The sequence below is a fragment of the Musca autumnalis genome, unplaced genomic scaffold (genome assembly GCF_047663935.1).
Source record: "Musca autumnalis isolate F117 unplaced genomic scaffold, ASM4766393v1 scaffold_2, whole genome shotgun sequence".
Lineage (NCBI taxonomy): Eukaryota > Metazoa > Arthropoda > Insecta > Diptera > Muscidae > Musca > Musca autumnalis.
In genome coordinates, this window is record NW_027411755.1 from 12,556,943 (window position 1) to 12,579,976 (window position 23,034).

At 37.0% G+C, this 23,034-nt stretch overlaps 1 long non-coding RNA gene across 1 annotated transcript in view; it reads right to left on the minus strand.

Annotated features, from left to right (window-relative positions):
* Nucleotides 1–13,504, minus strand: part of LOC141393655 (uncharacterized) — a 174,384-nt gene extending 160,880 nt beyond the window's left edge. Inside the window, exon 1 of the long non-coding RNA XR_012410153.1 lies at nt 13,218–13,504. This is a non-coding gene — a long non-coding RNA (uncharacterized lncRNA). The remainder of the gene's footprint in view (nt 1–13,217) is intronic.
* Nucleotides 13,505–23,034: the final 9,530 nt, after the last annotated feature.

The window sequence follows — 23,034 nt, forward strand, 5'->3', positions numbered from 1 at the left end:
ATATTTTTTCAAGGGACCAACAAACGTGGATTTTTTTAAAGAATATTTTTTCAAGGGACCAACAAACGTGGATTTTTTAAAGAATATTTTTTCAAGGGACCAACAAACGTGGATTTTTTTAAAGAATATTATTTCAAGTGACCAACAAACGTCGATTTTTTTAAAGAACATTTTTTCAAGGGACCAACAAACGTGGATTTTTTTAAAGAATATTTATTCGAAGGACCAATAAACGTGGATTTTTTTAAAGAATATTTTTTCGAAGGACCAATAAGCGTGGATTTTTTAAAGAATATTTTTTCGAAGGACCAATAAGCGTGGATTTTTTAAAGAATATTTATTCGAAGGACCAATAAACGTGGATTTTTTTAAAGAATATTTTTTCGAAGGACCAATAAACGTGGATTTTTTAAAGAATATTTTTTCGAAGGACCAATAAACGTGGATTTTTTAAAGAATATTTTTTCGAAGGACCAATAAACGTGGATTTTTTAAAGAATTTTTTTTTCGAAGGACCAATAAACGTGGATTTTTTAAAGAATATTTTTTCGAAGGACCAATAAACGTGGATTTTTTAACGACTATTTTTTCGAAGGACCAACAAACGTGGATTTTTTAACGATTATTTTTTCGAAGGACCAACAAACGTGAATTTTTTAAAGAATATTTTTTCAAAGGACCAACAAACGTGGATTTTTTAAAGAATATTTTTTCAAAGGACCAACAAACGTGAATTTTTTAAAGAATATTTTTTCAAAGGACCAACGAACGTGGATTTTTTAAAGAATATTTTTGAAAGGACCAACAAACTTGGATTTTTTAAAGAATATTTTTTCAAAGGACCAACAAACGTGGATTTTTTAAAGAATATTTTTTGAAAGGACCAACATACTTGGATTTTTTAAAGAATATTTTTTCAAAGGACCAACAAACGTGGATTTTTTAAAGAATATTTTTTTAAAGGACCAACAAACGTGGATTTTTTAAAGAATATTTTTTCAAAGGACCAACAAACGTGGATTTTTTAAAGAATATTTTTTTAAAGACCAACAAACGTGGATATTTTAAAGAATATTTTTTCAAAGGACCAACAAACGTGGATTTTTTAAAGAATATTTTTTCGAAGGACCAACAAACGTGGATTTTTTAAAGAATATTTTTTCGAAGGACCAACAAACGTGGATTTTTTAAAGAATATTTTTTCAAAGGACCAACGAACGTGGATTTTTTAAAAAATATTTTTTCAAAGGACCAACGAACGTGGATTTTTTAAAAAATATTTTTTCAAAGGACCAACGAACGTGGATTTTTTAAAAAATATTTTTTGAAAGGACCAACAAACGTGGATTTTTTAAAGAATATTTTTTAAAGGACCAACAAACGTGGATTTTTAAAAGAATATTTTTTCAAAGGACCAACAAAAGTGGATTTTTAAAGAATATTTTTTCAAAGGACCAACAAACGTGGATTTTTTAAAGAATATTTTTTAAAGGACCAACAAACGTGGATTTTTAAAAGAATATTTTTTCAAAGGACCAACAAAAGTGGATTTTTAAAGAATATTTTTTCAAAGGACCAACAAACGTGGATTTTTTAAAGAACATTTTTTTTTTCAAAGGACCAACAAACGTGGACTTTTTAAAAGAATATTTTTTCAAAGGACCAACAAAAGTGGATTTTTTAAAGAATATTTTTTCAAAGGACCAACAAACGTGGATTTTTTAAAGAACATTTTTTTTTCAAAGGACCAACAAACGTGGACTTTTTAAAGAATATTTTTTCGAAGGACCAAAAAACGTGGATTTTTTTTTAAGAATATTTTTTCGAAGGACCAAAAAACGTGGATTTTTTTTTAAGAATATTTTTTCGAAGGACCAAAAAACGTGGATTTTTTTAAAGAATATTTTTTTCGAAAGACAAACAAACGTGGGTTTTTTAAAGAATTTTTTTTAAGGGCCAATAAACTTGGATTTTTTAAAGAATATTTATTCGTAGGTCCAACAAACGCGTATTTTTTAAACAATATTTTTCGAAGGACCAACAAACGTAGATTTTTTTAAGAACATTTTTTCGAAGGACCAACAAACATGGATTTTTTAAAGAATATTTTTTCGAAGGGCCAACACACCTGAAGTTTTATGAATATTTTTTTCGAAGGATTTTTAAAAAATATTTTTTTCGAAGGAATTTTTTTGAAGGACCAACAAACGTGGATTTTTTTATCTATATTTTTTTGAAGGACCAAAAAGCGTGGATTTTTTAAAGAATATGTTCGAAGAATATTTTTTCAAAGGACCAACAAACATGGATTTTTTAAAGAATATTTTTTGAAGGACCAAAAAGCGTGGATTTTTTAAAGACTATGTTCGATGAATATTTTTTCAAATGGATTTTTTAAACAATATTTTTTTCGAAGGACCAACAAACGTGGATTTTTTAAAGAATATTGTTTCGAAGGACAAACAAACGTGGATTTTTTAAAGAATATTGTTTCGAAGGACAAACAAACGTGGATTTTTTAAAGAATATTGTTTCGAAGGACAAACAAACGTGGATTTTTTAAAGAATATTTTTTTCAAAGGGCCAACAAACGTGGATTTTTTAAAGAATATTTTTTTCAAAGGGCCAATTAAGGTGGATTTTTTAAAGAATATTTTTTTCAAAGGGCCAACAAACGTGGATTTTTTAGAGAATATTTTTTTCGAATGACCAACAAACGTGGATTTTTTTAAAGAATATGTTTTTCAAAGGGCCAATTAAAGTGGATTTTTTAAAGAATATTTTTTTCAAAGGGCCAACAAACGTGGATTTTTTAAAGAATATTTTTTTTGAAGGACCAACAACCGTGGATTTTTTAAAGAATATTTTTTCGAAAGACCAACAAACGTGGATTTTTTAAAGAATATTTTTTCGAAAGACCAACAAACGTGGATTTTTTAAAAAATATTTTTTTTTCGAATTACAAACAAACGTGATTTTTTAAAAATATTTTTTTCGAATTACCAACAAACGTGTTTTTTTTAAAGAATACTTTTTTTCGTAGGACTCACCTTAATATCCCTGTGATCATTCAATGATGCGATTTATATTTACAAACAATAACATAGGACACATAAATATGTGTGTTATAGAGACACCCATATAATCTATAAAAGTGTGTCTCGGTGTGTGTGTGTGTGTGAAGTTCCATAAAATCGTTTGATCCACCGCTACACTTTTTTTTATGTGGCGGCTTGTTTTGTACTCTTTTCCACAGATTCAAAAAAAGAAACTACAGTAGCATTCATAAAACATATGTATGCATGTACGTACATACATATGTACATATCACCACACACACATACATACCATCATACACAAATAACACATGTTAGCATGACTCTCTAGTTCGTTTATGCGAATTTATGTCGGCATCCAAAATAGTAACAAAAGAAATTTTGTCCCTTAAATAGCATTGATCTACAATAATGACCAATGCGCTGCTGGAACGGCGAACATTTGAAATGTCAATTTGAAATCATCAAACCAAAACATAGCTACATACGAACATCCTTAGGGTAAAGAACTTTTGGCTACAGTAACAACAAAGTAACAAAGTAGTCACATTGATGTCAATTTGGCTTATTTCGAGCTTTTTTAGCTGTATTTCACATTCTGGAAGGGCTTCTCACAGGACCAAACTTTTTAAATTGGTCTAGTTGTATCCATTCGCGTATCTCTTGTGTCAACCGATTCAAAGACCCTCATCCTTGTGCTTAAACTCTTATACAGATTTTAGAAGCCACATGGGTTTAAATTAAATCAATTTCAGAAAATTCGCAGTTGATTTTGACTACTGTTATTCCGTCTAGGCACCTATTATTCTTCCTCTGCCAACAATGGTGGGTGACCTCCGAGGATGGTATACATACGATAGGCCCTTATAGCCCCCGGGACTGCATCAGTATGATTACCATTTTAACGTGTTTGTCTATCCACTAAATGGTGGGTGACGTGGATGATGACGAATGGGCAAGATCTTGGCTTTCTCGTGTAAGTGATCCAGCGAAGACTTGCAGAAACACCCTGCCGCATTCTGGCAAGTTTGTAAGTTCTTTTATTCTACGTTGACAAATCAGACTCTGGCACCGCATGGCTTACCACAGACCAACATATTGCGTTTATCTTTATCTGCTTCCCAAGTACTCTCGGCTAGCGACTTCGGAACATTTTTTTCTACTTCTCATCTTATTCCAGATGGTTGTGGCATGAGCTATCAAATGTCACCTCAGAACTTTGTAGTGACCCACCGACCTGCACATTCTGTGGGAACTTCGGCTCCACAGTCCATGTGGTTGCGTGGTTGTTGACTTAGTGGTAGATATTTTCATGTTCCTAGCGTGAAAGAACTCAACAATATCAATGATATAAGGATTTAGCCTAACAAAAATGAGACCGGATGTCATAAGTGTATTAGCATAATACGCTGAGCATGATTGGATCAATGTCGTTGGAAGGGCATGGAATTGGCGAACGGTAGAGGTTAAGCAGTACCAGAGATATCACTCCCTATTTAACTCTACGGAGTTTGTACTTCATGTTTCTGAATTCCACGTATGACTGAATGCATTAGGCATGGTCCCTTGCTATCATCACAATTCTGTGGTTCGACCTGGTATAAGGAGTTGTACCAGCAATTCGAGTGTCACGTACCTCGCGTGCGGCTCGATGTGATGGCTCCTTCGAAAGTAGGAACCGTCGTTGCTGGGTACGGTTGCATCGTTGACAATAAACTTGACATGATGTGTGGTTTTGAAAACCCGAAACTTCCCCATCACGTCTCCACTATCTTATGAGGAGGTTACTAAACTGAGCTCGGAGGATGATGCGGTGGAAATATCCAGAACGGATGAAGTGTTGATAACACCACCTCAGAAGAGATGATCGGCAGCTAGTTACACTACCCCAGACATTTCGAAGTTAGCGGATAGACGCAAAAAAGAGGATGTACCTACGAAAATGTGATGTTTGAGTGGAAGTGTTACCCCCCACCGACGCAATCAACCATTACATCTACATACATTACATTAGTTCATCTTCATGGACACATCATCTTACACGTCCTCATCATCCTACTGGTTGTCAACATCTCCAGATCCAACATCGGCCGTAGCCCCTCCACCATCACCTTCCTCAAACATTTCATTCAATTCTTCATCTCTACAGTCGTACGAAGGCAAAACATGCACCGAGCCCGAAGTACCCCCAATGGGCGAAAAAGGAAACTGAGGCCAAGGTCAGATGCGGCAAATTTTCATATGTGAAGAGACTCAGCCCTGGGCTATTATAATCAAATAGAGTTATATATCATCATTCCAGTTCCCTTTACCTTTGGCATTCAAGAGGCGTCGCTGGCCCGAACTTAGGTAAAAGTGTTTTAAACGAAACCTTCCTGTGAAAATCAAGAGCTGTTGTTATCCTGAACCATATAAAGTCAGTAGCCGTCGTGGGCCTCTACGGACAGACGCGAACAAGAAGATGCACCTACGAAAAGGTGATGTTTGAGTGGAAGTGTTACCCGATTACCCTGCGGCGGAAGGGACAGAGTACCCCCATGGATACATCATCATAAACGCCCTCATCATCCTCTTGCTCTCCCTCCAGCATCATCTTTCTCAAACATTTCATTCGACTCTTCATCTCTACACGCAGAAAAATATATGTTAGAAATATGTTTGTGTCCAAACAAATATATGTTTGCAACATTTTGTAACATATCTCAATGTTAAATGTTTGGGTACCAACATATTTTTTATGGGTGGAGAGGATTTTTGTCAAAGAGTGTAACAACAGGGCTCTCGCAGCAGCTGAATGCTGGTTTATAATAAAGAGCTATGTGCATGGTGTAATAGAGACGCAGAAGTTTTGCGATGTGTATGCGTAAAACACATGTGAGCAATGTCCGTCCGTCTGTATGTCTGGCTGGCTGGAGCTCACGATAACTCTCGAACGGATAAACCGATTCGGTTCAAATTTTGGCTTTCGTAATATTTTACCCAAACTTAGTTTAAGTTCGAAGATGGGCTATATCGGTCCACTCCTTCCGGTACCTCCCCCACAAAAGTTCGAAAATGTTCGGAAAAATTGTGCGCACGATAATTCTTAAAGGGAGTTACCGATTTGGCCCATAATTTGCCCATCGTAAAATGTGTACCAGACTTAAATAAGGTTTCAATATGAACTGAATCGGTCCACTCATTCGGGTTGTTTATCATGAAATTTCTACCAGACTTAGATGAGGTTCCACTCCTTCGGGTACCTCCCACACAAAATTTCGGAAAAGTTCAGTTAAGGACCTGCTCTCGAATCGCTTTGATTTTTGTTGCAACAACTTCTATTCACTGTCCGCCATACGACGGCAAAAGTTTCATCAGGGGCAAGTCCATACTTCCTGAAAAAATAGCCTGAAAGTTGCAAATAAAACCCCTATGACAACGTGTGAGGTGGTTGGAGTGCAAGATAACTCTCGAACGGATCTGCCAATTCGCTCCAAAATTTAGCCTTAGCAATATTTTGTCCAAACATAGTTTAAGTTTGAAGATAAGCCATATCGCACTATGTCGCGAGTTCATATTAACTGTGGCCAAAAATAGAAGGAGTTGTCGTAGGTGCATCAATTTTGGTACACGTACCTATTATTGACTTGCAATCTTCAGGACAAAAAATTGGGTTGGTCGGTCCACGTTTTGATATAGCCCCCATAGAACCGTACCTCCCGATTTTCGGTATTTTGAATGCTTAAGACACAATGACCAACTGAAAGTATTCAAATTTTGTGGTTAGTCTTCGGCAGAGGTATCAAACATTACAACAGAGAATTGTGGGCTTAGGTCCACGTTTTGATATAGCTCCCATATAACGGTACCTCCCGATTATCGGTATTTTGAAGATTTTAGCCTCATTATTACCCCGAAATTGCTGAAATTTGGTATTAAGTCTCCGTTGGGGGACTTATAACCTTCCACCAGAAATATGTCGGTATAGGTCCTCGTCTTCCTATAGCCCCCATAGAACCGTGCCTCCTCATTTTCGGTATTTTGAGTGTTGTGGCCTCAATATCCACCCGATATGACTGAAATTTGGTGTTTAGTCTTCATATTGTTTGTGAACATATTGAATATATCAAACTCTTGTCTTTATATATGAGAAATTTCCTTTAAACAATTTTTTTACCGATTAGTGGTCAAAAAACGGTAAATTTTTTGTAAAAAATCGAATTTTGATTTTCGCTGTTCACAATTTTTTTAAAAATTGATATTTTTAAAAATTCTCTCGTTTTAAAGCAAGACTATTAGGTACTTAATAACCCCACAAAAATATATGATGATCGGTTCATTCGTTTTCGGGCTATAGCCAACACCGCAAAACGATTTGTTAAAAAAGGGGGTATCCTCTCAGTGAGGTGGTCGCTGAAAAAGAGAAGTGACACATTCGTCTGCAAACCTCTGCAGCTGGGACCTTTATATATTTGAAGTACTCACTTTTTACTACTCATACAGCAAAAAATATCGATATACACTTTTATACTCAATTTAAAATTTGCTTCAGAAAATTAATAAACTTAGTAATACATGTTTGGGTAAATGTAAACACCATATGATTAATATTTACATGCAAACAAAGGTGTAGCCAAGTTTATTACATCCCAAGAGAACATAGGAATCATTTTTGCAGCGACCGTTACTTTTAAATTTTAAATATTAACGCATAATATAATTTATTAATTTTAGAAAAAAACACACAAAAATACGTATTAACTAAAATTGTCGGATTTAAATCCTCATATAGCAAAAACTACTTCACGTATCAGTACCAAAATTCAGATTCTTCTTAATTAATATGTTTTCTACCACTCCCCATCAATAAATTTGTTCAACGAAGTATTTAGATTTTACCATTTTTGGCCACGGTCGTGACACTGTGTATCGGTCCACTCCTTCAGGTACCTCCCCCACAAAAGTTCAAAAATATTCGGAAAAATGGTTCGTACGGTAACTCTTGAAGGAAGTGACCGAATTGGTCTATACTTTACACATCCTAATATATCTACCAGATATAGATCAGGTTCAAATATGAACTATATTTGTCCACTCCATCCGGTACCTCCCACACAAAATTTCGGATAAGTTCACTTTAAGACCTGATATCGAATCACTTTGATTTTTGTTGAAGCAACTTGCATTCGCTGCCTCAATTACGATGGTAAAAGTTTTTTTTAGGGGCACGTCCATACTTCTTGAGAAAACAGCCCATATGTAGTGACTGGAGAGCTCGAACCGAATACTACGTTTGTCCACACTTTGGATATTATAATATTTCTTCGAATATTAGATGAAATTCGAAGCCTGTGCTTATAGGTCCACTCCTTCCGGTACCTCCCCCACAAAAGTTTGAAAACATTCCCTAAAATGGTACGCGCGATTTCTCATAGACTTAGCAACCGATTAGGATCTATAAATATTGTCGAAACTTAGTTTATGTTCAAATTTGGGTCACATAAATGTTCAACATTTTTGTGCCGTTAAGGGTCTGTTCGAGGATTCATTGGACATTTGTTTGCAGCGATATTATGTTGTTCGTAAGCTAGTGTGATAAAAAGCCCTTTCCATCGTTATCACCGGAAATTTTTTGAGCTTTAATCCTATCCATACTTTTGTCGGTTCATACATAAGTTTTTTTTTTTTTTTTTGGGAAAAAAGTATTTCTATCCACACAGTCTGAGGGTATATCTCTGTCGGCAAAGCCGACTGATACTTTTTTACTTGTTTTCTATGGCCTTCAATAAAAAACACCACCATTTATAAATGTGTATTGCATACATATGTATGTTAGAAATATCCAGTGAGCGCTTGCTAAGAGCAAGTGAGCATACATTTCAATGTGTTTCACATTGACATTTACGCTCCCTTGCTCTCAGAAAGCTCCCACTGGTGCATGTGTTTGTTTTTTTGCGGCTTTTGGGTTTGTATTTGTTTGCACCCAAACATATATTTGTTTGCAGGACCCAAACATATGTTATGTTTGGGACTGCTTTCAAACAAATATATGCTTGCTGCAAAATATGTTTGAGACATATGTTAGAGAGGCCATTTTTCTATGTCTGAGTTTAGAATGAATTATCGATTTAGAAATTTATAGTTCCAAGTCCTTTATGCAGTAGCTCAAACGTACTTCTACCAACTACTTTGACATTGCAATGGATATTCTGTTTGGGACAAATGAACAACAGTTCGCCTGAACCTGTTCTGCAAGAATGGATGCACAATAAATTAGCGTCAGCACTGCGATGCACTCTTTTTGGCATCTCCATTCAGATTCCAAAAAGTGTGCACCATTAAAATCTATAGCAGAGAGATTTTATTCTTATTGGAAGCAGATAAAATGTTTATTGTGCAGTTATCGAGATGTTGTAGTCAGCTGGGTTATTGGCGCGTATTTGGTCACGCTGTTGTTCCAAACATGAAGGCCTGGATGGATAATTAGATCTCATGAGAGGAATCCTGCCCACAGCTAGAATGTACCGCTTTGCCCCCTTGAGGATTACTTCTCTAAATATCTTCTGCCACATGAGTGCGGCGCATAGTGGTGCCGCTTCCTTGTAAACGTGGACAAAAATAGAAGGAGTTGACCTAGGATGATGCATTTTTGTACAATTACTTATGAGTGCATAGAAATGAAAAATACCAACTTTGGTCCATATCGGTTCAGATTTGGATATAGCCCCCATATATATCTTTCCCCGATATTGCTATTACTCGGTCAATTTTAGGAGAATAGCCTATAAATTAAATATCTGATATTATCTTAGGCCCCTAATCAGTTTTACCGATTTTGATAAAAATGGCTTCAGATTTGCAAAAAATCAGTCAATTTTATTCAATTAAAATTGACTGATTTTTTGCAAATCTGAAGCGATTTTTATCAAAATCGGTAAAACTGATCAGATCGCATATTCCATGTTTTCATAGGCCATTGAGCAGTTTTATTGATTTTGACAAAAATCGGTTCAGATTTCGATATTTTTTTTCCTTTCTTATTCCACTTGGGAACATAGGGCTTCTACAAGATTGTTCCAACTTATTCTATCGTTACATAATATTTTGATATCATCTAAAGTTGTGTTTGCTTTCTTCAGCTCATTGAGTATGGTTCTGCGCCATGTAATTTTTGGGCGGCCAGGGCGTCTGCTTCCTTAAGGGTTCCATTCCAAAGCCATCCTGGAAATGCTATTGTGTGGTTTTCGCAACGTATGGCCTATCCATTTCCATTTTCTCCTTGCAATCTGCCGGGCGATTGGTTCTTCATTTGCCATCTGGTGTGCAGGTTTTGAGATTTTGTTGGGCCAAAATATTTTGCTTATTATCCGGAGGCATTTGTTGGCGTTTGTTACGGGTCAAGTTTCGCTTCCGTAAAGCAATGTGGATTTCACACATGCATTAAACAAACGCAGTTTTGTTTTATACGATATTTGGTTTGATCGCCAAGTTTTGCTGAGTCTTCCGAATGTGGATCTAGCTTTCTTAAGTCTATTGTCAACATCCTCTTCTACACCATTTTCTGATGACATAGTAACGCCGAGGTAGCAAAAATTGTCTACATATTTTAAGGTTTTGTTTTTGATATTAAATGCGTTGTCGCTGGTGGTGGTTATTTCAGATTTCGATATAGTCCCTATATATCATTGTCCGATTTTGCTATAACTCAGTCAATTTTAATTTAATAGCATTCAAATTTAATTTGCGATTTTTTGCTTCAATTTTACCGATTTTTCAGATTTGGATGAAGTCCCTGTATATAATGGTACTTTTGTTTTTAATATTCCCTCTTTAACAACCTGACTGAAGTTGCCACATAGTTGGTTTAAATTTGAAATAAAATTAATTGAAACTATAGTCATATTTTTACTAACCAAACTTAGATTTTTCGTACACACTGTTTATGAAAATGTGGTTGTGTCTCAAAGAATCGGATTTTGTTGGATGTAATTTTTGCATAATTTTATTCGAAAGGGATGTGTGTTTCATGTACCAAATGCCCGAAGCTGCAATTTGCTGCAATTTTTAGATACACTCCGTGAAAGTAGCGAAATTCGTGAGTAATGTAGAACATCTTATTGCTTCAATCAACATAACAGTACTTTATGTATAAACATTATATGTAAACTTTTTTGTTCACAAAAAGGAAGGCTATTGGCCACTCGTTTATTCCCAATTCAAAAGTTTTAACATTTCTAATAACTTGTTTAAATACAGTTCCATGAACATATGGTACTTTTTTGTATAAATTTCAATATAAGCTAACTACGAAAAATGTTATATGTTTGAGGAGCTATAACATTATAGTTACACTATATATCGACAAAATTCTTTCACGATTGTCCTATTTGAAGTGTTTTCTATAAAATAAAACCATAAAATTATAAAAAAGTCGACAACACATATTTCGATTTTTTCCACTGAGGCACCATTGTGCGGCGGTAAGTGACGTAAGGAGTCGTCAAAAAATTGTGATTCCATGCCATTTGGCTTCATCAAAATTCACGAATGTGCGCTCAACGACATCGCAGGATTTCTCTACAATGGCCAGGATCGAAATGGTCAGAATTTAGTCCGACCTGTGTTTTCCAGATGTGAATGGAAGAAGTAGGGACTGACGATGTAGATGTCCGTATCTATTCCCTCCTTGTGGTCCACACTGTGAACCGAAATTTTGGGGCAGAGATAAATCCTTTTGGGTATGAAAGCCCTTGGTGAGTATATAAAGAATCCCGAAGGACAGATCCGAGTTATGGTGTGATGAAGTTTCTCCTGAAGACCATGTAAGGCATCTGAAATTAGCGTTATATCTTTATTGCGTGTTGTTTTAGCTTATTTATGAGATGACATGTCTTCAGTCAAATCGAAGGAGGATTATTTTCGCAGGGAATTTCGACCTTCTAACTCGCTTCCTTTAATGTCCTTTTCGACCCTTATTTTAAGAACCGCTATAAAAGTACCACAAGATGACATTTATCAGCTTCAAAATGTTCTGCAAAAATGTCGCACAGAAAATTTTAGGTACGACTCTCATTGACAAAAATTTCACCAATCCATTACTCGGAAGTTCGACTCACAGCGGATCTGTCCTTCGGGATTCTTAATATACTCACCAAGGGCTTTCATCCCCAAAAGGAATTATCTCTTCCCCAGATTTTCACCTTCATTTTGTGTTACTATGCAATGTTACAAAATATTTCACAATGAAGTACTTATCCCTCTGTTCCAGAACCTGCTAGAACCAACTATTTTTGAAATTTTGACTGATTTGTCAAAAAAATACAAAATATTAGATTCTTGCAGGTTCTGGAGCAGTGCAATTATTTATTGGACTTAAGGTGGAGACATATAGGCAGCATGGCCATTCTAGCTTAAGGTACTTATTGCAAAGTAATAAAAAACAGTTATAACCACTTTTGAATAAGATCGTAGTTGCCTTTATTAATTAACAGCCCATGACTTATGTCAATATCCCAATGCTGTTCAAGTGTCTAGGACTGAATCACATATGATTTAAGTCGTCCTTGCTCTTTATTAATTTACTACCGATAACTTATACGAGCCTTACTTCTTCTAGGCATCACCTGTAAGCCACTGTTATGCACATACATTTTAATTTTTGAAATGCCGACGGTGAATCAAACAGCCAACAACATAAAAGATCACCCAATTTCTCACACTAATGTAACCGGTGTTTTTATGTTTGTATAGGGTAATTCTGCGTTATCTAATTTCGAAGTTTTTTATTTTTAAGTTGTCTGAATTATAATCTGCATAATTATAATTATTTTTGCAGAACCATTAAATAATCTTTCAAATAAATATTATTCAAACATAAAATATAACTAAATATGGCTTAGCTGTGTTGGTCGGCATAGCACCAGAAGATTTTCTGCATTGGTATCCGTTAAAAAGATGCATTCATTCCGCCTTTTTCGATTCTTCGGCAGCGAAAAGTAATTCACACATTGCACGTGCACTGCACTGCCCTGATGATGATGCCGCAATTCTGCATTCACTTCAAATTTCAAATACACTTGTCATTTTGCATTAACGGTTTCATAATTTCTCCGCAGTCAGGGCTGCGGCATGTTTTCAAACATAAAACCAACAACAAATATGTCAATATAATTTCACACTAACCCTGCATATTCAGCAGCTCTTTCGCATTGAAAACACAGAATAACAATTACAAATCTTCTTCCTTCCTTTGGAGAGAGAAATGTGCACAGAACCAAAAAAACACGATGTTGTCAACAACGAAACACCACCAAACAACAAATTTTGTTTGTTTTTCTTTTGCGAAACAATGCACAAATCGATCGGATCGGATAATGTTTGCGCCAAACGTTGCTGATGAATGAATGAAAAAACAACGAATCGCGCTAACAATGGCTCTCTTGACGCGATCGCGGTTAAAATCACACTGTGGTGAAATTAGTGCTGGTGGTGGCGTGGCCCCCTTTTATTCATATTTGTCGCACATGTTGCATCAGATCAGTAGTAGTGGGCTCTTCCAGTTATATGCGAGTTGATATTTTTTTGTTTTTGTTCTTTTTGTCTTTGCACTATGTTGTGTTGTGTGCTTGCATTTCGATTGTGTGTCTCTCTCCACTTGTTTTCGAGTTTACAGTGAAGCGCCGTGAAATTAAGGGACTATAAAATCAATACAATGGTGGATAACAATATCGAAATTTACTTCCACAGACTCTTTCTCAAAAAAGGGTGCTTCTATGGACATTTTCTCAAAGAAAGGTTGCACTTTTAGACCCTTCCTCACAGAAAGGGTGCTTCTATAGACCCTTCCTAAATAAAAGGGTGCTTCTATAGACCCTTCCTGAATAAAATGGTGCTTCTATAGACCCTTCTTGAATAAAAGAGTAATTCTTTTGAACCTTCCTGAAAAAAGAGTTCTTCTTTAGACCCTTCCTGAAAGAAAGGGTGCTTCTTTAGACCCTTCCTGAAAGAAAGGGTGCTTCTATTGACCCTTCCTAACAAAAGGGTGCTTCTATAGCCCCTAACTGAATAAAAATGTGCTTCTATATACCCTTCCTGAAAGAAAGGGTGCTTCAATAGACCCTTCCTGAATAAAAGGGTGCTTCTATAGACCCTTCCTGAATAAAAGGGTGCTTCTATAGACCCTTCCTGAATAAAAGGGTGCTATAGACCCTTCCTGAATAAAAGGGTGCTTCTTTAGACCCTTCCTGAAAGAAAGGGTGCTTCTAATTACCCTTCCTGAATAAAAGGGTCCTTCTATAGACCCTTCCTGAAAGAAAGGGTGCTTCTATAGACCCTTCCTGAAAGAAAGGGTGCTTCTATAGACCCTTCCTGAAAGAAAGGGTGCTTCTATAGACCCTTCCTGAAAGAAAGGGTGCTTCTATAGACCCTTCCTGAATAAAAGGGTGCTTCTATATACCCTTCCTGAATAAAAGGGTGCTTCTATAGACCCTTCCTCAATAAAAGGGTGCTTCTATAGACCCTTCCTGAATAAAAGGGTGCTTCTACAGACCCTTCCTGAATAAAAGGGTGCTTCTATAGACCCTTCCTGAATAAAAGGGTGTTTCTATAGACCCTTCCTGAATAAAAGGGTGCTTCTATAGACCCTTCCTGAATAAAAGGGTGCTTCTATAGACCCTTCCTGCATAAAAGGGTGCTTCTACAGACCCTTCCCGAATAAAAGGGTGCTTCTGTAGACCCTTCCTGAATAAAAGGTTGCTTCTATGGACCCTTCCTTAAAGAAAGGGTGCTTCTATAGACCCTTCCTGAATAAAAGGGTGCCTCTCTAGACCCTTCCTGAATAGAAGGGTGCTTCTATAGACCCTTCCTGAATAAAAGGGTGCCTCTATAGACCCTTCCTGAATAAAAGGGTGCTTCTATAGACCGTTCCTGAATAAAAGGGTTCTTCTATAGACCCTTCCTGAAAGAAAGGGTGCTTTTATAGACCCTTCCAAAAAAAAGGTGCTTCTATAGACCCTTCCTGAAAGAAAGGGTCCTTCTATAGACCCTTTCTGAAAGAAAGGGTGCTTCTATAGACCCTTTCTGAAAGAAAGGGTGCTTCTATAGACCCTTCCTGAAAGAAAGGGTGCTTCTATAGACCCTTCCTGAAAGAAAGGGTGCTTCTATAGACCCTTCCTGAAAGAAAGGGTGCTTCTATAGACCCTTCCTGAAAGAAAGGGTGCTTCTATAGACCCTTCCTGAAAGAAAGGGTGCTTCTATAGATCCTTCCTGAACGAAAGAGTGCTTCTATAGACCCTTACTGAAAGAAAGGGTGCTTCTATAGACCCTTCCTGAATAAAAGGGTGCTTCTATAGACCCTTCCTGAATAAAAGGGTGCTTCTATAGACCCTTTCTGAATAAAAGGGTGCTTCATAGACCCTTCCTGAATAAAAGAGTGCTTCTATAGACCCTTCCTGAATAAAAGGGTGCTTCTATAGACCCTTCCTGACAGAAAAGGTGCTTCTATAGACCCTTTCTCAAAGAAAAGGTGCTTCTATAGACCCTTCCTGAAAGAAAGGGTGCTTCTATAGACCCTTCCTGAAAGAAAGGGTGCTTCTATAGACCCTTCCTGAAAGAAAGGGTGCTTCTATAGACCCTTCCTGAAAGAAAGAGTGCTTCTATAGACCCTTCTTGAAAGAAAGGGTGCTTCTATAGACCCTTCCTGAAAGAAACGGTGCTTCTATAGACCCTTCCTGAACAAAAGGGTGCTTCTATAGACCCTTCCTGAAAAAAATGGTGCTTCTATAGACCCTTCCTGAATAAAAGGGTGCTTCTATAGACACTTCCTGAATCAAAGGGTGCTTCTATAGACCCTTCTTGAATAAAAGGGTACTTCTATAGACCCTTCCTGAATAAAAGGGTGCTTCTATAGACCCTTCCTGATTAAAAGGGTGCTTCTATAGACCCTTCCTGAATAAAAGGGTGCTTCTATAGACCCTTCCTGAATAAAAGGGTGCTTCTATAGACCTTTCCTGAATAAAAGGGTGCTTCTATAGACACTTCCTGAATAAAAGGGTACTTCTATACACCCTTCTTGAATAAAAGGGTGCTTCTATTGACCCTTTCTGAATAAAAGGGTGCTTCTATAGACCCTTCCTGAATAAAATGGTGTTCTATAGACCCTTCCTGAATAAAAGGGTGCTTCTATAGACCCTTCCTTAATAAAAGGGTGCTTCTATAGACCCTTCCTGAATAAAAGGGTGCTTCTATAGACCCTTCCTGAATGAAAGGGTGCTCCTATAGACCCTTCCTGAACAAAAGGGTGCTTCTATAGACCCTTCCTGAATAAAAGGGTGCTTCTATAGACCCTTCCTGGATAAAAGGGTGCTCCTATAGACCCTTCCTGAACAAAAGGGTGCTTCTATAGACCCTTCCTGAACAAAAGGGTGCTTCCATAGACCCTTCCTGAACAAAAGGGTGCTTCTATAGGTCCTTCCTAAATAAAAGGGAGCTTCTATAGGTCCTTCCTGAATAAAAGGGAGCTTCTATAGACCTTTCCTGAAGAAAGGGCGCTTCTATAGACCCTTCCTGAATAAAAGAGTGCTTCTATAGACCCTTCCTGAATAAAAGGGTGTTTCTATAGGCCCTTCCTGAATAAAAGGGTGCTTCTAAAGACCCTTTCTGAATAAAAGGGTGCTTCTATAGACCCTTTCTGAATAAAAGGGTACTTCTATAGACCCTTCCTGAATAAAAGGGTGCTTCTATAGACCCTTCCTGAATAAAAGGGTGCTTCTATAGACCCTTTCTGAATAAAAGGGTACTTCTATAGACCCTTCCTGAATAAAAGGGTGCTTCTATAGACCCTTCCTGAATAAAAGGGTGCTTCTATAGACCCTTCCTGAATAAAAGGGTGCTTTTATAGACCCTTCCTGAATAAAAGGGTGCTTCTATAGACACTTCCTGAATAAAGGGGTGCTTCTATAGGCCCTTCTTGAATAAAAGGGTGATTCTATAGACCCTTCCTGAATAAAAGGGTGCTTCTATAGACCCTTCCTGAATAAAAGGGTGCTTCTTTAGACACTTCCTAAATAAAAGGGTGCTTCTATAGACCCTTCCTGAATAAAATGGTGCTTCTATAGACCCTTCTTGAATAAAAGAGTACTTCTATAGACTCTTCCTCAATAAAATGGTGCTTCTAAAGACCCTTCCTGAATAAAAGGTTGCTTCTTTAGACCCTTCCTAAATAAAAGGGTGCTTCTATAGACCCTTTCTAAATAAAAGGTTGTTTCTATAGACCCTTCCTGAATAAAATGGTTTTCCTATAGACCCTTCCTGAAAGAAAGGGTGCTTCTATAGACCCTTCCTGAAAGAAAGGGTGCTTCTATAGACCCTTCCTGAAAGAAAGGGTGCTTCTATAGACCCTTCCTGAAAGAAAGTGTGCTTCTATAGACCCTTCCTGAAAGAAAGGGTGCTTCTATAGACCCTTCCTGAAAGAAAGGGTGCTTCTATAGACCCTTCCTGAAAGAAAGGGTGGTTCTATGGACCCTTCCTGAAAGAAAGGGTGCTTCTTTGGACCCTTCCTGAAAGAAAGGGTGCTTCTGTAGACCCCTCCTGAAAGAAAGGGTGGTTCTATAGACCCTTCCTGAAAGAAAGGGTGCTTCTATAGACCCTTCCTGAAAGAAAGGGTGCTTCTATAGACCCTTCCTGAAAGAAAGGGTGCTTCTATAGGCCCTTCCTGAAAGAAAGGGTGCTTCTATAGACCCTTCCTGAATGAAATGGTGCTTCTATAGACCCTTCCTGAAAGAAAGGGTGCTTCTATAGACCCTTCCTGAAAGAAAGGGTGCTTCTATAGACCCCTCCTGAAAGAAAGAGTGCTTCTATAGATCCTTCCTGAAAGAAAGGGTGCTTCTATAGACCCTTCATGAAAGAAAGGGTGCTTCTACAGACCCTTCCTGAAAGAAAGGGTGCTTCTATAGACCCTTCCTGAAAGAAAGGGTGCTTCTATAGACCCTTCCTGAAAGAAAGGGTGCTTCTATAGACCCTTCCTGAAAGAAAGGGTGCTTCTATAGACCCTTCCTGAAAGAAGGGGTGCTTCTATAGACCCTTCCTGAAAGAAGGGGTGCTTCTATAGACCCTTCCTGAAAGAAGGGGTGCTTCTATAGACCCTTCCTGAAAGAAGGGGTGCTTCTATAGACCCTTCCTGAAAGAAGGGGTGCTTATATAGACCCTTTCGGCAATATTGAACAAAATTACCTAAAATGGTGGGGAACATTATCCACATTTGTGGATAAAATTATCCCTTTCCTGGATAAAATTATCCCCTTTGCTGGATAAAATTATTCAAATTAGTGGATAAAATTATCCACATCGTTTGATAAAACTATCCCTAGTTATCCATCACATTCGACATATTCTTTCTACCCACACTTCCACAATTCCAAGATCCCGGTACTGTCGCCATCCTCCTAACAGTCCACATGTCGGTCTGTCGTTAATTTAGTGTATGGACGTGTGTAGTGATCCCATCGATGTTCCAAGACAATGTTGTTGCTGGTGCCGGTGCTTGGTGCGAGAGCTAGTGCTGGTTTTCCCCGGTCTGACGTCTCCTTCGTATTGTGCGTAGACTCGTGCCTAAGCTTCATTTTGTCATTCCGATGTCGATGATTTCCTACCACAGGTTCCATTTGTTTTGCTGCAGCAACAGCAGCCACGACACCAGCAGCAGCATCAACATAGACGCGTCTTTGCCATTTGATTTGATTTCGCACACCCAGCATGGCTTTTTATTCTCCTTTTGCCTTAGCTGGCTGGTTTTGTTTTGTTTGCCGGTTTCTTGGGAGGATAGTGAACTTAGGCATCACCTAATACCAGTCAGCGTCAATACCGGCATCTCCACCATCGTCAACAACAGAGCACCATCATCGATGCAGCATCAACGGCAACAGCAACATCATCGACGTCGTCATCTACATCATCATCACCATCAGCATCACTGGTCTCATCTGTTATCTCTTGAAGTTGTTTTTTGTTTTGGTTTTGTTTTGTCTTCTCTGTGAGTTTCGACATTTGCATACATCCATCCGAACAACCATTCAGCCAGCATACATTCGTCCCAACTACAATCGTCCAAATGGAGGACAGACAATAAAAAGAATAACAATAATAACAACAACAGCATAAAAAGGCTTTACAGCTTCACATAACTAGATTTGTGTTTGCACTTGTTTTGTTGGTGAAACGGTTTTCTGTTGCAAGCAGGACAGTGGGTACCTTCGATAATGGAGAAGTTATGGCGTATGAGAAACCTTTTGGTCTGTTATGAAATCTTTGGGAAGATATTCTAATCCTCTATGAAGTCTTTCTGTTCTTCTAAGAGGGCCTACTTGTCTTTTAAGAGGACATTCTGGTCCTCTATCAGAAGACATTCTGGTCTTTGTGAAGACATTCTAGTTTTCTTTGAGAAAACGTTCTCGTTTTCTAAGAGAAGAATTTTTGGTATTTTAAAAGCATTCTCTAGTCTTCTAATGCAATCTTTTTATCTTCTAAGAAAACTTTCTTGTCTTCTATGGTAAGACTTTCTGAGCTTCTGTAAAGGACAATCGATATTCTATCAGAGATCTTCTACTCTTCTATGAAAATATCTTCTGGTCTTCTTTGAGAAGTCCTTCTGGTTTATATGAGAAGACCTACTATCTTCTAAGAGGACGTTCTAGTCTTCTAAGAGGACCTTCTGGTCCTCTATGAGAAGACGTTGCTTCGAAAAAAATATTCTTTAAAAAATCCACGTTTGTTGTTGCTTCGAAAAAAATATTCTTTAAAAAATCCACGTTTGTTGTTGCTTCGAAAAAAATATTCTTTAAAAAATCCACGTTTGTTGTTGCTTCGAAAAAATATTCTTTAAAAAATCCACGTTTGTTGTTGCTTCGAAAAAAATATTCTTTAAAAAATCCACTTTTATTGTTGCTTCGAAAAAAATATTCTTTAAAAAATCCACTTTTATTGTTGCTTCGAAAAAAATATTCTTTAAAAAATCCACGTTTGTTGTTGCTTCGAAAAAATATTCTTTAAAAAATCCACGTTTGTTGTTGCTTCGAAAAAATATTCTTTAAAAAATCCACGTTTGTTGTTGCTTCGAAAAAATATTCTTTAAAAAATCCACGTTTGTTGTTGCTTCGAAAAAATATTCTTTAAAAAAACCACGTTTGTTGTTGCTTCGCAAAAAATATTCTTTAAAAATCCACGTTTGTTGTTTCTTCGAAAAAATATTCTTTAAAAAATCCACGTTTGTTGTTGCTTCGAAAAAATATTTTTTAAAAAATCCACGTTTGTTGTTGCTCCGAAAAAATATTCTTTAAAAAATCCACGTTTGTTGTTGCTTCGAAAAAATATTCTTTAAAAAATCCACGTTTGTTGTTGCTACAAAAAAAATATTCTTTAAAAAATCTACGATTGTTGCTGCTTCGAAAAAATATTCTTTAAAAAATCCACGTTTGTTGTTGCTTTGAAAAAATATTCTTAAAAAAATCCACGTTCGTTGTTGCTTCGAAAAAATATTCTTTAAAAAATCCACGTTTGTTGTTGCTACAAAAAAAATATTCTTTAAAAAATCCACGTTTGTTGTTGCTTCGAAAAAAATATTCTTTAAAAAATCCACGTTTGTTGTTGCTTCGAAACAAATATTCTTTAAAAAATCCACGTTTGTTGTTGCTTCGAAACAAATATTCTTTAAAAAATCCACGTTTGTTGTTGCTTCGAAAAAAATATTCTTTAAAAAATCCACGTTTGTTGTTGCTTCGAAACAAATATTCTTTAAAAAATCCACGTTTGTTGTTGCTTCGAAAAAATACTCTTTAAAAAATCCACGTTTGTTGTTGCTTCGAAAAAATATTCTTTAAAAAATCCACGTTTGTTGTTGCTTCGAAAAAATATTCTTTAAAAAATCCACGTTTGTTGTTGCTTCGAAAAAATATTCTTTAAAAAATCCACGTTTGTTGTTGCTTCGAAAAAATATTCTTTAAAAAATCCACGTTTGTTGTTGCTTCGAAAAAATATTCTTTAAAAAATCCACGTTTGTTGTTCCTTCGAAAAAATATCCTTAAAAAATTCCCGGCTGTCGGTGCTTTGAAAAAAATAAAAATGTTTAATTTTAGACCAAAATCGAAAAATCGATTATTGCATTCCATTACCTATCGCTACCTTGAACCTCACTACCCTGTACCCACTGTCGCGATATAAATACATAATTATGTTTATTTTAAATTTATTACCATTCACTTGGAACACTTTGATAATTAAAGCAATAGCTGAGCGTATTGGATGATGATTCCTTTGCCATTTGTTGTTGTGTTTGGGCTTTCGTGCGGGGTGTGAAAGTGTGTGCCGGAGCGCGTTTATGCTGCTGCTGCTGCTGTTGATGATGTGTGGTGTGGTTTGGTTTGAATTGTCTCTATGCTGGGAGTGAGCATCTTTTGAGGATTTCGTAAAACACGCTCTGCTGCTATAGATTTCCTGTCCCAGAATCTGAGAAGATTTTTGCGATATTTTCTCATGTCGTCTTCTTTTACTGAAGATGAAGAAGAAACAACCGTAGATGATGGTGGATGTTCTGTTTTTGTTGTCGTAGTTTGTTTTCCTTCCACTAGACACATCCATCCATCCAAAACTCAGTCCTGAGTGTTTGTTCGCTCGCTCGGATCGAATCAAAGACAATGTAGCTATTTTTGGCGGCGGCAGTGGCCATGTTTGACTATAAAAACAAAGCATTAAGAAGTGATCTTTTGTTTTTAATGTTTTCTTCATTTAGTGTGGATTGTCGTTGTCGTCGTCGTCGTGGTGGTGGCGATGGGGTTTTAACGTTTTCAATTTCCTTTTCTTGAGATATTTTTTTGTTGGATTTCTGTGGTGCTTTGGTTTTGTTTGATTTCGACTTTTGTTGGGACACAGTTGTACCAGTTTCTGACTTTTTTCGGTTATCATATCCGGAGTGTAAATGACTACGAGTTGAGCTGTGTGTGTGTGAAGATGGGAATATGGATTCCAACCAAACAAACATTCAAACCTGAAGATCTCTTACGCACATCCATATGAATTTGCATTCGCATATTCGTAAGTCATAGCAAAGTTGATTTGGCGGTTAATGAGAGCAGCAACAACAACACAAACAACACCAACAACCTGCACCATGCACACTGTGTTGATGACTTTGGCGCAAAAACGTTAACAGTCCTCGGTATTGCATCTGGAACAACAATGCGTGGCTAGTGACAACTTCTCCACCATGAACCACAACAGTCGGTGGTGCAGGTGAAGCTGTACTGCAGGTTGTTAAAACCCCCCTCTACTTGTTAGAGCAATGAACGCAGTTACTGGAGCGTTAAGGAGTAAGGATATAAACTAAGCGTTACGCATCCAGTATGAGATATGAGCTCGGCTGCATAACAAACTTGTATTTAACGAAAACTTAGTTGCAAACGACGCAGCACAATGCTGAGACTAATGATTATTGCCTGTGACAAAGCCTGATTTTTGTCTCATAACCCAACAAATTAGATGCTAAGCCAATGGCGGTATTTATTTGTGTAAGAAATGAGATTCGCGCAGTACAGGGGGGTTTAAGGGGGATTTCAAAAGGCACACGCTGTGCTTAGATCACATAGTTATGGTTAGATCGGGTTGAAGGAAATAAAAATGTTAAACATCGGGTTGAGAAAATGCCACAGCCTCACCTAGTTATCGGCCATATTAATGCCACCATATTGATAGTACCACCTACCATCGAATAGCGAAGCCGTTTCCCTGTCGCAATGCCAGGGTGAAAGTCATTGCTGGTTTAGTTTGCTGTTATTTTCTCCAGCAGGTGTAGCTTCACTAGCATCCCTATTACGGACCAACAAGAGTGGATTTTTTAAAGAATATTTTTGCAAGTCACAAGAAACGTGTATTTTTTAAAGAATATTTTTTTCGAAGCATGAACAAACGTGGATTTTTTAAAGAATATTTTTTTCGAAGCATGAACAAACGTGTT